General features: G+C 42.7%; 1 protein-coding gene across 1 annotated transcript in view; it reads left to right on the top strand.

Annotated features, from left to right (window-relative positions):
- Positions 1-13,814: 13,814 nt before the first annotated feature.
- The window catches only part of LOC128301937 (cell adhesion molecule Dscam2), an 88,028-nt gene continuing 87,718 nt past the window's right edge, over positions 13,815-14,124 (top strand). The window contains exon 1 of the mRNA XM_053038618.1: positions 13,815-14,003. The gene's annotated coding sequence lies outside the window, so the exon portion shown is untranslated. The remainder of the gene's footprint in view (positions 14,004-14,124) is intronic.

The raw sequence follows: 14,124 nt of genomic DNA, 5'->3' as shown, positions 1-14,124 counted from the left end.
GGCTGTACGACAAAATGATTTCTCATTCAATCAACCGGTGAACATATTTGAAGGGTGTTTGTATTTTCCATCGTTGGGCTTCAGCAATTTGCAACAGCTACAGCATTTTAGTTATTGTAAAACGTATTACATGCTATATTTAATAACTATAGAAAAAAAGAACAGAATTCGTACGTCAAGTACCTACAACGACTAGCGACGCTAAGCGATATTCGATCTGGTCCATTTGCGAGCAGAAATTTAACACCGTTCAGCGTCACTCCTGTCGTCCACCGTGTTGTGCAACGTGGCGCCTCAAATTGATAACCGAGGGTAAGTTCATTTCGCTTAAACCCTGCACCCATGAATATCGACCAAGCTTCTGCACGGGTTGGGCAGAGTTGTGGCAACATTTCGAGCGGAAATCGTTCAAATGGTAATTTTACACAGTATTGACTTTTGATCCTTTGCCAACACCCTATTGCAATCGAATGCCTGTTTTTGGGTACCCCTTTTCGGAGCCCCACATTTCGCGAGCCGTATGAGCGAGGTATGATGGATGACCAGATGGATTAGTCACGTTGAAGGATTCGATTACATGGATCGATTTTTATATTTTTGGCAATACCATCAACCCGGAGCGAGGATTGCAAGAGAATTGTAGCCACTCAGTAGCTACATTTATTGTTTTTTTTCGATAGTGCAGCAATTCTGAGCGAAGCGTAATGGTCAGGACCATTAGCAGTAGTTGTTAAAACAATATTTATGTTTGCAAAAGTTTGCTCCCTGCTTTTGTAAGGTACAGTTCTTTCAATAAATATAAGATTACGGAGGTTATATCACTCAATAAAAGTTGTTAAAATTGGAGATTTAGAAGAGCTTATATTCCCTGCTACTAGATCGGTTGATCTTGAAGTTCGTCGACGCCTACTAGTGAACCTCTCATTCGCCAATAAGTTTCATAAACATTTCAAAACCTTTCAAATCACTTCAAAGCATATCATCATAAATCCTAATCCAATACAATGCAAGCCGTAAAACTTTGACGCCCACTTTTTCCAGTTCTCCGATGGAACTGGATGATGTCAAAATTGAGATTAAATTGAGCATAAAAGCACGATTCGGAGTGACCACGTTCGGATATGGGAAAATGCAAAACAAAAAAAAAGCACGAACAAAGGGCATGAATTATCGAGCAGTGGTAGAAACGACAAGATCAATTCAATATGTCAGAAATGGAAATTCTGCAAACACAACACAAAACCTTAACATGGCTCTATTGAGCGTGCCATCGCCATTGCATGGCCATTTGCCCTTGCAGCAAAAGCATCAGTGAAAGCAAGGGAATCGGGATGCTGTAAAATGTCGGCCGAAGGTGCAAGATGCTGCCTAGGTTAGATATTTCATGTCAAAAAGGGGGGAACCACGAACCACCTGGGCCTGGTAAGGATTCTGTTTGCTTTTCTATGAATTGACCGTACCCGGCACACGGGCAATTCTAATCTTGTGACCAGCCCGGTCTTTGGATGAGGTTGTGCAGGCATTGTTCATAGCTTTTATCATGCGAACCGGTGTGCCATTCATAAAACGATGTGCCCAGTGTGCAGGTGAGCTCCGTGTGTGTGTGTGTGCAATGCAATTCAATCGATACCGAAGACGCAATCGGTACGCAGAGGGCCCCGTGCGGAGACCAGATGGAGACGCATCGACCTAATAATAATGTCCCGAGAATCGGCCAAACGAGCTGCAGCGTTGTACCCACCGCCGTCCGGGCAGGCTCTATGTTCCACCGCTGCACTAATTGCACGAGGCAAGGGACGTGCCGGGGTGCCGGGTATGGTCAACGTTTGATCGGGTTTTTGGGGCCTACTTCAAGCTGCCTGCATATGCAGCGGGATGCATCTCCATGCAACCGGAAAGTGTTCGTGAGCCGCATTCTGCTACCACCGTTCAATGTCATCTACATCGGTCATTCTATCAAGCACCGGAACAATGGTTTTGCAGGTGCACATGGCTTTCCGTGCCGTTTTCGGGGCAGTGGTGTGTGTGTGTTTTGCGTGGAAAACGATCCCGGGATAAAGGTGCACGATCCCTGTCAGCAAAAACCCCACCTCTGGTGGTGCCTCTGATCTAGACCGTGCCGTGACATGTACGGTCGCGTTCAGGGGGTGTTGATTTTTGCGGTTCACGCAACCAGCGGCGAAAAGCGAAGGTGGACCAAAAAAAAAAGAAGAACCGTTTCGAATGAAATTATTGATTAAAATTTGCACCCGGTGTTCGCATGCATTTCGCGGTAGCATCCGCAGTGCCGGCGATCGGTGCCTGGGAAAAACGCATGCAAATATGAGAATTGGTTTGCCGCAGCAAAAGCAAAACCGTATTTGACGAGGCTGGCTTAAGTCCTAACCGCGACCGGAACCGCCAGGCACGTTTTGGGGCACATTTTGCAATACCAAGTGCTACCGACAATGAATTATTCGCAAGGTATTAAATTGAAAGCAAGAAAAAATTGTATAAAAAACTTTTAATAAAACGACATTAAAATAAAATTCTTTAAATAAATTTTCTATAAAAAGAAAACAGTAATAAAAGTGGAAAATTTTCAAGAAAAAAGAGTTGTTATTTGTTGAAAAATACACAGGAAGAAAAGGACTGATAAAGTTAGATTCAAACTGCATAGTAAAAAATTTCAAACGGCTAGTGCTCAGTTGCAGGTTTACAGGGGAAGAACAACCTGAAAAAGGATAGCAAACTCTACAACATCAACAGGACGTAATTGTCAAACGTATTGAAATCCATCACCTGACGTTTGTGTGGATGTGTGTCGGGGGATCGGGGGGTCTGAAATTGGATTCATGCTCCGCGTCAGGGACCCCCCGTTTCCGTTGTCACTTTGTCAGTACGTGAAAATGTTGATTAACGGCATTCTTCTCTCAAATGGGGCACCGAGCGACCCTCATCTCGTTATCTCATAAATTTACATTACACGTATCGCGACCGTAATAATGCAATGTACCTAGTGTAGTGCCAGCCCGGGGAAGACACCGGTACCGACAGCTTCGTGACGTGAGGATTGCTGTTGTTGTTCACCGCCGTAGCTTGCGTCCGGACACGTCGGAAGTCGCACGTCTTCAGGTATGTTTTCAGCTACGCCCGTTTCGACGTGCGTTTCGCTTACCGGTGCCCATCGATCGGGGGGCGCTGGCTGGTTGTAAGTGGCTGTGTAAGGGAAACCATGATTCCCCTGTTGCCTTTCGAAAGAATTTCTGCCGGTTGGATGGGAAAGTTGATGGCGCAATCAGTACACAACACCTGAAACACAATCAAATGTATGTACGAATGATTTTCTCACACTGTTGCATAGTTTCGTGTTTTTCTTTCTCAAAATTTGCACACACACACAAAAAAAGTACACGACAAAACGATTTCCAGTTTGATGAATAGGTCACAATCAAATCAGGAAAAGCGGAAATGGTAAAACAGTTTTCTTTTACGAGATAAATTTAAGGACTGCATCGTACTATGCACCCAAGGGTTGTTTCTTACAAACGCTAAAGATGGGAAATTTAAGCAATAAGCAAAAAAGGAAACATGATAAGTGAAGTATAAATAAGTGAACAAATCAAACCTCAAGCTTTTACTGCAATCTAAGGATCACATTCACAATCAGATCCTAAATTACGATATCATCATTGAAAAGTGTTCTTGCGAGCTGAAAAGTCAATAGACACCACAAGGGTTTTTAGGATGTCAAATTCAAAGAAAAGAAAAGTGTGTGCTAATTTTCCTTGCATAATTGCTCAGCTTCAGAATTCCTAATTGTAGTACCGAGGAATACGAGATGCATAGCTGTTCAGATGGCATATGAGAACACGAAGCCAGGGGATTTTTAGGAACTCTTCATTCAAACTAACTGTGGTAGGGAAATCTCTATAAAGAAGTGACAGAATATACGAGGTAACTTCCATAAGCCTAGATATTCTTTATACTCTCAAACGCCGTAGTATGCTATGATATTATAGGTAACTAATGTCAAGGACATCTCCCTCCCTAAAAGGTCCCTAAAAAAAGAAAAAGATTACTTGAGGAAATTAGGGACAGAGATTAAAAACTTGATCCAGTAGTCACTGATTCTAAGGCTGTGTGATCTGCAGCAAGCAGATAACTAAATATCGTGATCACATTTGATCTGCAGTGCAGTTGTTGTAAGAATTAAACCAATACCAGTAAATTGTATAAGCAAAATTCAATTGAAAAACAAATAAATCGTTATTAATAGGACAATATTTGTACTTTTATGACTTTTATTCATAAAACTACAGAAAATTCCGCTAGTAAAGCACATAACAAAATTGTAATCTATAAAGGCTGACAGTTAACACATACGAATTAAATACGTTTTAAAACGTGTGAGTATCACTTCAAAAAATGGCGCAAGCAGCGCAAACGGAAGCAAAACAAACATGTAATGCTGGGTTTTGTAAGCATTTGTCGCCTGCTCTAACCCCTTCAAAATGGTGCGATGGTTTTGGTAGCATTGAGTGGCCACTCCCGAGTGTTATGCGACCGGTCGGAACCGAAACAGGGAACCAACTGTCACGTGTATCGACGTCCATGTGCGTCCCCCCTCCCCGAGTGCTCCATGCCTCAACGCTACGTTTGCTCCGAAAGGACACAAGAGCACCACAACGCTCCGAACGCATTATTGGACCGAAAGAGGGCTGTTGTTGGCTGTCTCTAGTCGCTGTTCGTTTTTCAAGAGCCCTTAAAAGTCTTTCGGTTTGTTGAAGAGTTTTTCGGTGCTGGCTCGCTCACTCGCATTCGTCTATCCTGGGGGCTGGGGATATGGAGGTTTTTGTCACACGCAGTGCTAACGACCGCACAAAATGCAAAACAACCCAAAACCCTTACGCGTTGTTTGTCGTCGACGTCGTCGTCGTCGTCGTCGTCGTACCTTCTTGACAGCATGTCAGCGAATGTAGATACGTTTTCATTTCGCGTTTTTCTTGCAAATTTTTGCTCCCGTTTTCTCGACGGTATTCCCTTTCACGGAAATCATTGACACGCGCTATTTTGCGGACGTATCTGCGCACCGCATGGCTGCATCCGTCCATCCGATGGGGGATTGCGATCCGCTGGGTACTTACTGTGGTGGACGGATTATGTTTTCTGACAGTGATAGCGCACTGGATGAAATCTTGGTTCGGGCGATGATAATGCGTGTGATAGTGGCTTGCGATAAACAAAATTGTGGCAAAAGTGCAGGCAGTCCCCGAGATACGCTATTAAAGTGGTCCGCTACAACCCGGGAAAAATCCTGCGTAAGTCAAATGTCAAATTTATTCATTCATTTATCATAAGTCAAATTTATTCACCAAATCATGCGATTTTTAGAAAGATTATATTAAAATAAGTTAGAAAGAAAGGTTTTATACGACAAAAAAAGAATTTGAGACCAAAATTTTTAGATTATCGTTAGATTTTGTGCTATAAACTAGCTCATCTGCCAAATTTCCCAAAATCGCGTATCTTCGAATCCGCGTATAAGAGGAACCGCGTATCTCGGGGACTGTCTGTTTATAAATAATACAAGCAACTTTCAACACGACTTCAACACAACCGCCTGGAGTATGAATCCAAAAAGAAAAAATAGTACACATTTTTTAAGATGAAGTTAAAATTTTTTTTATTTCGCAAATTATTCTTAAAAGCACTATAAAACAACGCCCTTTCGGGAATCATTATGCTGCGCATTACACTAATTCCAAACCCCGTTCCCGTCTCCGAATGCTTGCGGAACCAAGGGTGTTCGCTTTTCATCATCATTGCTGGCGGGAGTCACCCCCACCTCGGGAACGGTTCTCAAGGTGGGTGCTTATGTGTTTTCCCTTTCTTTCTGTGCTTCAGCTTCTTTAACCACTTCCCCAAAAAGGGGGGTATAATTACTCGAGAATTCTACCACACCCGCAGCATGTGTTTGTGTTGATGCAGACACTGCGAAGAATGTTGCAAGCTAGCGGGGAAGACAAAAAAAAAAGCGGCAAGACAACACTGCCATAGATGCAACCGGCATTTCCTGCACCGGGAGCACCAGGCTGCTCCATCCATGTGTGCGCGGGTTTTGCGGGTAATGGTACGCCATGGTCGAAGAGTATTTCCTTCGCATCAGACAAACTGTGGCCGTGTTTGACAGCAAAACAAAAATTATTCATGTCCTTTGAAAGAAACAAAAAATGCCCCTCATTTACTTGTCCCCGACCAAAGAACAAAGTTGTGTGGGTGTTAGGGCAACACTGTATCCATATTTACATACCGTCTCGTTGCATTTCGCAATAGTGTGTGTGAGAGAGAGAGAGAGGAAGAGAAGAATGCCAAAACGCTGCAGAAGCAAATCGGAAAGCGATGAAAAGCGTACACTTTTGCTGCTGCTTGGTAAATACTTTTCCTTTTTGCACAGTTCCTTGCATTATGCCGCGCTGTTCACGGGGGCACCCCTTTTGCCAGGTTTCAAATTTCATCGACATGTCTCGCACGGTGATGAAAGCATTAACAGTGGAGTCACATTCCAACCCTCTCCAACCCCGGGTTCGGTTCTTTCATTTTCATTATGCTGCGCCCCGTTCCGGGTGGGGATGTATTTTTCGAATTACTTCTTTTTAGCTCGTTCCGTTCCGAGCTGCGGCCGGTTGCATTTTTAATTCCAGCGCCGAATTCGAAACGGTTCCTCGGAGCGCTCCCGAGCGGTATCGTTTCGTGCACAGAGGTGCAAGGGTGAGGACGGGAGACCGGGTGGAAGTCTCAACGACTCTTATGCCATTCGCCACGGACGGTACATACCACGAGCGGGCTTTTGTTTTGTTTTTACGTTTCAAGTGCAACGGGTTCGTCATTTTCGAGGGTGTTTTATTGATTTTTTTTTCTTCCGTTCCGTTGTGTATGTGCGCCTTGTTTTGCACTTGCCGTACTTCAAAATTGTTTCGCTGGTGAAGATTTTGTTTGTCGAATGTGTGATGTAGGGATATGGGTCGATGGTGGATTACGGTGGCCAAAAAGAATATCACAGTTTTTTTTTGTTTGGTGCGAAGCGAGCGAAGTAATGTTTGGTAGTAGTTTTCGCCGTGTTTGCTGAGCAGGGATTAGCGAACGGAATGAGCGCGAACACGATCAGCTACATTGAGGTCAATTGAATGTTTAACTGATGATTTTACTCTGATAATGAATTGCTTCAGAGCGGGTATTTCGTCGATTCGGTCGCTGTTGAATGGCACGTCTGAATTTAATGAACTTGTTACAAGGTATAATAAATGAAATTGTAAACAAAAACACATATTTTGTTTCAATTTCTGTAAGCACTATTTTGTACTATTTCAGGACCTATAATTGTTTGAATAAAATTTCACCAACAAACTTAATTCAATACACTTTCAGAATTGGTACTAAAATCTGGAAGCTTGCTAGCCTGGAGAGGAGATAATCGTCTAACAAATTGAGTCATTAAGATGAATAAATAATCTACACATACATTCATTTTAACAAACATTTTCACGTTATATTCTAACACTTGAATAAATCGGTAATTGAAAAACGTAAAGAATTATTAACAATTAAATCGCATTATTTTTACTGTGAATTTAAACAAAAAACAGATATAACAATGTTTAAATATTATTTCTTCATTTATGTAAGCAAAATACATCAACACAAATACAAAAGCAGTAGACATTGAAACTGTTGTAAACATTGAAAATAGTCTACTTTATTGTATGAATATGCTTACACCATTGCAGCCTTTTTCAACAACTATAGAATGAACCGGAGGTCTCTTTACTTGGTACATTCAAATACCTGGCTGCAAATAGAGTGATGTAATAGAGCTCCCTTTGCATTCAGGCAGCTCATAAAGAAGTTTTAAAAATTCATCTCGTTGAAAAACTTTTCGCCCTCTTTTTGCGCTACGAAAAAGAACTCCACACCGGGCGGTTCTTGGGTTGCAACAATCTTGTTGATAATGATAAGTATATCTTAACGACAAAAATTATTCAACTTTCTTCTGTATTTTTAGTTTTTTGCCTCCAATGCCCGGTGGGATGAGACGCGAAAAAAAAGGGTGTCAGTGGCTGCGGAAAGTGAGATACTGAAAATCGATTACGCTTTTTAACGAAGCAAAGTGCAACGGGCAGGAGAAAGTTTCCCTGATCATGGCATATTTCTTTTGGCCCGGCGTTGTGTGTTCTGCCGGTTATGTATTTCGTCTTTTCGCCTGTTGTAAGGCAGCCGGGGTGTTTTTTTTTTGGCTGGCGTGTATTTCTCGTACAAGTAGTGTGCCCCGGGTGCAGCGTCGGTGCAACGAAGCGCATCCGTGAAAGCAACTAGCGCGGAAGTAGACGGAAACCAAGGATAAGCACCGAACGCCCGGTACCGGAAATGTAGCGGCCTTCCCCTTCAAAAAAAAAAAAAAGCAGCATCCGAAGTACCGAAAGGCAAACCGAGCAGACAGACAGACGCAAAAGTCCGCTGCAATTCCGAATGAAAGCACAAAAATCAATTTGACAAGGGAAATTGCATTTCTTTCATCGGGCGGACGAAGCGAAGACGGTGGCGATAACGTCAACGATGACGCGACAAATTGAATTTGACAGGAACGGGAGACGCAAAAGATGCGATGCTTATTTTCGTAGCTCGTCTATGTTTCCCTATCACTTATCATCGTCCGCTTTCCTTTGGCAGTCGTTTTTGTTCGCTTGTTTGCCGATGGAAGATGACTCACGCGTTCGGTTCGGGGTACGTGCTGGATGCAGCGAGAAAGATGCTTCTTCCGCTAGCGAGAGATGTTGTCACTGGTGCGTCGATGCAATGATAACGCGCTGAACGAATTGCACCAACGGTAGAACATGAAGTATCATCGCGTGATTCAAAGTTTTGGAGCTGCATGTATTGATGCGATAGCAGAATATTTACAAGATTTGGTTAATGTGGAGTTGGTGCCGTTTGGATATCATCCAACGTGTAGCGTGGAGTAGTCGGAAAGCAATGACCGCGCTACGATGAAGCTATTTCCATTCGTGAGTGGCAGTAATCTGTCAGTGTGTACAATGCTACCAAATTGTGGTTAATGGTAAGCGGGAAAACTTTCTCCAGCATAGTTCATGTACCGAACTCATAAAAGGATGGTACAGCAAAACTCCTACCGAACGGAGTATTGTGGTACGAGTAAACTCTGAAATTGGAATTGACATTTGTTTGCAACAGCACAGGCCTGCAACTCGGGCTGCTTCTGATGCGACATCAATCGTATTTGTCGTCGCCCACCATCTGTTTGGCAAAAACGGGATCCAAAATCTGTTGTGTTGTTGAATATCTTATTGCATTCCGTACGAGCGCAGGCGGAAAAACGAATTTTAATTTCGGATATTTGGAGACATTCAAAGACATTCATAGTCCACTAACTCTTGTTGGGTTATAGCACTTGACCATTAAACAATATTATGTAGTTGTATGATTCTAATGTCTAAAAATCTTAATCTAGAAAGTGTTAAAAAGAAGCATAAAAGATGAAGGATTGGAAATTCAAGCTAGAGACTTCAGGAAATGATTGAGTAAACTCAGTGATTTAGAAGCATACATCCTGAGTATATATTAACAATGTTGACGAAATAGTATTGAATCTTTGTAACACACTTACAATTTAAGACTTCAGACTTAAAACTTATCTTGAAAACCAGGATGATATTGGACTTTGATATATTAGCTCAAATTGTACTTTGAAATTTGAATAAAAGGTCAAACTATTTAAAGCGTAATAAGAAAACAATGAGACATAGCTCAAGATTCGGTGAAAATTCTACGTTTTCGTTTGTGTAACACCGTGACCAGAGTGATATATTTACAATATCGTTCCCTTTTTTTGTCCCTTGGTTCACATTTCAAATGAGTTTTAGAACAAAAACTAGTGTAAAAAATAAGAAAGATTTTTTGTCACACTGCATCGTCCTGGTAGTGTTTCCGTTCTCGTTGCGCTACAGCAATTCCTACAACAAAAAAGGCACTCGCGCGAGTATTTTGCTGATAATTTATGGTCTGGAAATGTTAATTCTTGTGCATCCCATGCACCACACACGAGCCGTAGCTGAAGCATAGAAATGTTTTCTTTGCTCAACCGAAAAGCGCACAGCGTAGCGCGCCTGTGAAGACAATTGATTCACTCTCGCTGCTTACCCAGCATGATCCTGCTTGCTGTCGCATCCGTGAGATAAGCTGATCGTGCGGCATGGTGGTAGAGCACCATGATTCATTCACGGTCGGTGGTAAAAGTTGCCGTAGGTAAATAATTGGCAAGATAGTGTCATGTGTTGGCCCATTGTATGGGTGTCTGCTGGTGATAGTCAGTGTTGAACACCAAACTCAACACATCTTCCGTGACACTTCTACATAGTGCTATCATCGATCAAATACAATCTTGAGCAACCCGTAACCGATAAGCAAACCGATAATCGAAATTCCTTGCTGGTTTTCCTGCCTTTTCCCTCGATCCCGCCCGACTCGGTTGGGAATTTGTCAGTATAAAACGTTACCATCCGTGACAGGCAGCACGTCAGTTGCGGTTTGCGGAAGCGTGCAGCAGTATCGGTGATGGTGGTGGTGGTCATACATTCCCGGTGGATGTTAAGTAGGCACTTGCAGGCAAAGTGACATTCCGATCGTTGACTGCTTTTTCCTACTTTACATTGAGTCCTGGCTTATTCAACACACCTTCATCGTTCGTCCCCAATTTATGGTTTCCTGTGTGTGTTTGTGTTAGTGTTCGTGCTTGTATGTTGTATGGGTTAAAACAAAAAGCTACCCTTTTCGCACGAGTAAAGCTTCTCATTTAGCTGGAAAAGGTGAATATTAATTTTGGCTAAAGGTAAACATCGGACGGTCTGCCGGTTTGTCGGCAATCGTCAACAGCTGCTCCGATGGGGCACGCCGCTAGGACACGTTTTGAGCAAAGTCCAACCGCCCAGAAGCACCCACACATTGCCGGGGTGGATATTTAACGGAAAGTAATATCTTTCAGGCAGCCCAGCCATCGTGACAGGAGCAGGGTTCCGTACATAAAGTTCAGTCCCCTTTTTTCCCTGGAATGAAACCGAGCAAAGTTCGAAAGTATGCTAAGCATAAGTATTTTTAATAGCAACAGATGTTCTCGAACTAACGCTAGACATCCAATCGAGCGCGAAGCTCTGAAATGTGATGCGGCAAAGTGAAAGTTAGGTGCGAAATGCTCCAGAACCCTCCCCACCATTTACGTCCCCCATCGGTGCTCCCGCACCTCCCACCCACCTTACACGGTGTGCATCGGGCACACGCCCAGACTGGAACTGGAACCGTTTTCAGGTGGGAAAGGACGCCTCGACCGGGTACGGCAATTTTTGGAAAAAGAGAAAGTTTTAATTGCTTCAAGATCAGCATCCGGTCTTAACAGGGACGCCCGTCGGATGTACAGCTACTTCTGGGAGCTGTTTATATGTGGGATCATACGTTGCCTGGAACCGTGTGCGAGAGCGGTGTGCTGTTGCATCAAAGGTAAATTATTTGCATCTCCTGCGCTGTGGGAAGGTGTCTAGCGTTGCGGTTAGGTGTTTTGGTTCTTGTCACGGCCATTGGTTGTGTTTCCGGGCGATTGAACTTGGTTAACATTTTAATCCTCACAAAATGTACACCCACGGTCGGGAAAACTTCATGCAACATATGGCTTTTCCTGGTGTTTGGTATGGTTGGTAAGTGTTAGAACGTTTGCTTTGGGTTTATTGTTCATATTTGTGTGAAGAATTTGCTCCGTTCCGGGAAAAGCACAGCACTGGCTGGTGTATGACCATTTTTGATTAAACTTCAGCTACATTTACAATGTTGCACTCATTTGCTGCTAACTACAACATAAAAGGAAATGTTTAAATATTTTCTCCGGCTGAAATGGGATCCCAATTCCCGGAGCAACGTCCACCAAATTACCTTGGGCAAAGCAATTTGTAAAAGTAATTAGTGCTCACGGCAATTCATTCGCTTGCAGCGTCTAAATGTTTGATATCCGTTTCGAACCGTAATCAAGCAATATCGGTGTACGGATTACAGATCCCGGCAGAAGGTTTGTGCGCATACAGGTGGGGCAAACGGCACGGCAAACTGTAATCGATTGGTTGTGCGTTTTGGGTAATCTTTAATGAAAGGCTTGCCGTGTTTTGTGCGAAACACTTGGGAAATTAGTTCATACATTTTTTATACATCATGTCATTTTAAATTTAAATATAGTATTGAGTGCCAAAACGATTAGCCCGTGTGATATTGTTTGAAATATTTAGTTTGACTCGATGTGTTTAGGGAGTTTTTTTGCTTAGCTTCCACTTTGGTGGTAGAGCAACGTTAAGAGATGTTTGAGGAAGTAAATATTAAGTGTGTTTTATACAATCTTTATTACATTTGAGAGTTATAAGAGTTGCATAATGATCTTTTTATCAAGTAATGTATGAGAATTGAAGTAAAATTAAGAGAAAGGTTATGAAACCTTTGAAACAAGAACTTACTATCCAGCTACGTAAAAGTCCATAAAGCGAATCCTGACCTAGACCTATAATGATCGAGTTCTTCAGTATACGAAATCCCTTGGGACCGTTATAAAGTAGAAGAGTCACGAAAGATCTAGGTGTTGGGGAACGCAGAAGAGTCTGAAAAATAGACTATAGATGTACACAAGTAGTGTTTGAAAGGATGTATTTATGTATGCAAATAATCAGTTTCGATGGCTGGAAATATAAAAGAAAGAATAGAAGAAATTGTACAACAGTAAACAGATTACATACTAACAGCAGTTAATACTAACAAAACTAACTAAGAACAAACCAACATATTAACAAAGTTGGAAATATAATACGAACAAATAAACCAATAAAAACATATCGATAAGAAAGGCATAAACATTCCACTCTAAACGATCTCTTGAAAAACTTTCTTCGATGGTGATCTTTCTTAGCATTCCAACGGAGTGCATCGCCTTACCAAAGGAGTAAATCTTAAGAATGTAAGCGATAGCTGGCGAGCATTTCGAAAGCTTCGCGTCGAAAGAAAATGGAATATCGTTGAGAGAGACACATTGTATGAAGTTCGATGCGCATGCTCTCTCATTTTCCCCGCCGGGTTTTGACAGCTGACAGGTACTTCCAACCGCCGGAAGCATGTCCGACCGTAGAGCTGAAGGTGCTGAAAGTAAAATTACACTGATGTCGTCCTGCAGTTGTTGTAAGAAACGTACAGCAAGCATGAAATTGTATACACAACTTTATCGCCCTAAACCTTTTTAAAATGTTGAACAAGTATAAGGAAATAGTATGAGGTTTATTGTGAGTTTTAGTAAAAAAAAAATACATTCTTTTTTTTTAACAATCAATCCACTTTTCATTGACATCGTAACGGCTACAAAAACGGTAGTCAAAAGCTCTTAAGGATGCTGCAGAGAGCGAAAAAGCTCTTGGTGATAATGAGGAGACATTTCTCTCTCTCTCTCCTTCCTGTATCATTTTATCTCCAATATTCCGTAGATTTGTTGCCGCGTAATCACGGATGCAATATATTGCAAAATCCTTGCTCTCCCATCTTCGCTATTTTCTCTCTCCATTGCATTGCATTCTCTCCCAGCCAGTGGCAAAGGAATACATACGGTGAATGGGAAATTTTGCGCGTGTCTGCGTGACCATTTTCCGGCGGAAGTGTATCGGGTCGGGGCCAAAAGCTTGCCCGAAGCAGACTGGTCCTCTCAGTCGTGGAGCAAACGTTGTGTCGTTCGGATTGGGAAAGGAAAGAAATGCGCTCGGCTTGAGTGAGTCCAGTTGCCAAGCCAACGGACGCGGGAAACGGGCTCAGGGTTACCACCGTACCCGCAAGCGGCAATGCGGTTCGCACCCCCAAAAGGGTGATCAGCGAACCCTCCCAGGAAATAGCTTGCGGCAGGTCGACCACTTAACGAGGGTACACCCACCGCTACGGAAGTGAAGGTTAGCATTCGCAGGACACCGAAATCCTTCCCGTCGGTACACGGCGAGGCTGAACGATGTTGGTTTTATTTTTTGGAAATAGTTTTTGTGTTTTTTCTTCCGTTTGTTGGTAAAGTTTCCG

Source organism: Anopheles moucheti, chromosome 3 (genome assembly GCF_943734755.1).
Source record: "Anopheles moucheti chromosome 3, idAnoMoucSN_F20_07, whole genome shotgun sequence".
In the NCBI taxonomy this organism is placed as follows: Eukaryota; Metazoa; Arthropoda; class Insecta; order Diptera; family Culicidae; genus Anopheles; species Anopheles moucheti.
This window is presented reverse-complemented; position numbering and strand designations above follow the sequence as displayed.